This window comes from Tenrec ecaudatus, unplaced genomic scaffold, assembly GCF_050624435.1.
Source record: "Tenrec ecaudatus isolate mTenEca1 unplaced genomic scaffold, mTenEca1.hap1 Scaffold_54, whole genome shotgun sequence".
Lineage (NCBI taxonomy): Eukaryota > Metazoa > Chordata > Mammalia > Afrosoricida > Tenrecidae > Tenrec > Tenrec ecaudatus.
This window is the reverse complement of record NW_027459454.1, coordinates 364,467-366,561: the sequence shown is the minus strand read 5'-3', so window position 1 is coordinate 366,561 and position 2,095 is coordinate 364,467.

Genomic DNA, 2,095 nt, shown 5'->3' with positions numbered 1-2,095 from the left:
CCTAGCGGGCACTTGGATGATGCAAGTTCCCTAGCCAGCACTAAGACTATTGGTTCCCTAACGGGCACTTGGACTATGTAGGTTCCATAGCGGGCACTTGTACTTTGTACGTTCTTTATCGGGCACTTGGACTATATAGGTTTCTATCGGTCACTTGGACTATGTAGGTTAACTAGCGGGCACGTGGACTATCAAGGTTACCTAGCGGGCACTTGGTCTATGTAGATACCCTAGCGGGCACTAGGACTATGTATGTCCCCTAGAGGGCACTTGGATTATCTGGGCTAACTAAAGGGCACTAGGACTATCTAATTTAACTAGCGGGTACTTGGTCTATGTAGGTCAACTAGCAGGCCCTTGGACTATCTAGGTTAGCTAACGGGCACTTGGACTGTCTAGGTTAACTAGCGGGCACTTGCACTATGTAGGTTAACTAGCGGGCACTTGGACTGTCTAGGTTACCTAGCGGGCGCTTGAACTATATAGGTTCCCTAGAAGGAACTTGGACTATGTAGGTTACCTATCGGGCACTTTGACTATGTAGGTTCACTAGCTGGCACTTGGACTATCCAGGTTACGAGGCGGGCACTTGGACTATCTAGGTTAACGAACGGACACTTGGACTATGTAGGTAACCTAGCGGGCTCTTGGACTCTCAAGGTTACCTAGCGGGCACTTGGACTATCTAGGTTAACGAACGGGCACTTGGACTATGTAGGTTGCCTAGCGAGCATTTGGACTATGTAGGTTCCCTAGCAGGCGCTTGGACTATGTAGGTTCCCTAGCGTGTACCTGGACTGTCTAGGTTGACTAGCAGGCACTTGGACTGTCTAGATTACCTAGTGGGCACTTGGACTATGTAGTTTACCTAGCAGGCACTTGGACTATGTAGGTTAACTAGCGGGCACTTGGACTATCTAGGTTACCTACCGGGCACTTGGACTATGCACGTTCCCTAGCGGGCACTTGGGCTATCTACATTACCTAGCGGGCCATTGGACTACGTAGGTTAACGAACGGGCACTTGGACTATGTAGGTAACCTAGTGGTCACTTGGACTGTCTAGGTTACCTAGCGGGCACTTGGACTATGTAAGTTAACTAGCGGGCCCTTGGTCTATGTAGGTTAACTAGCAGGCCCTTTTACTATGTAAGTTAACTAGAGGGCACTTGGACTATCTAGGTTAACTAGCGGGCACTTGGACTATCTAGGTTACCTAACGGGCACTTGGACTATGTAGGTTCCCTAGCGGGCACTTGGAGTATGTGAGTTCCCTATCAGGCACTTGGACTATGTAGGTTACTAGCGGGCATTTGGACTACGTAGGTTACCTAACAATGGGCACTTGGCCTATGTAGGTTCCCTATCGGTCACTTGGACAATGTAGGTGACCTCCCCGGCACTTGGACTATATACGTTAACAAGCGGGCCCGTGGACCATCTAGGTTACCTAGCGGGCACTTGGACTATGTAGGTTATTTAGCGGGCACTTGGACTATGTACGTCCCCTAGTGGGCACTTGGACTATCTAGGTTAACTAACGGGCACTAGGATAATCTAGGTTATCTAGCGGGCACTTGAACTCTCTACGTTACCTAGCGGATACTTGGACTATCTAGGTTAACTAGCGGGCACTTGGATTATCTAGGTTAGCTAGTGGTCACTTGAACTATGTAGGTTAACTAGTTGGCATTTAGACTATCTAGGTTAGCTAACGGGCACATGGACTATGTAGGTTAATTAGCGGGTACTTGGATTATGTAGGTTCCCTAGCGGGCATTTGGACTATACAGATTACCTAGCGGGCACTTGAACTATCTAGGTTACCGAGCGGGTACTTGGATTATCTAGGTTAACTAGCGGGCAATTGGACTATCTAGGTTACCTAACGGGCACTTGGACTATGTAGGTTCCGTAGCGGGCACTTGGAGTATGTGAGTTCCCTATCGGGCACTTGGACTATGTAGGTTACTAGCGGGCATTTGGACTATGTAGGATACCTAACGGGCACTTGGCCTATGTAGGTTCCCTATCGGGCACTTCGACAATGTAGGTGACCTCGCAAGCACTTGGACTATATAGGTTAACAAGCGGG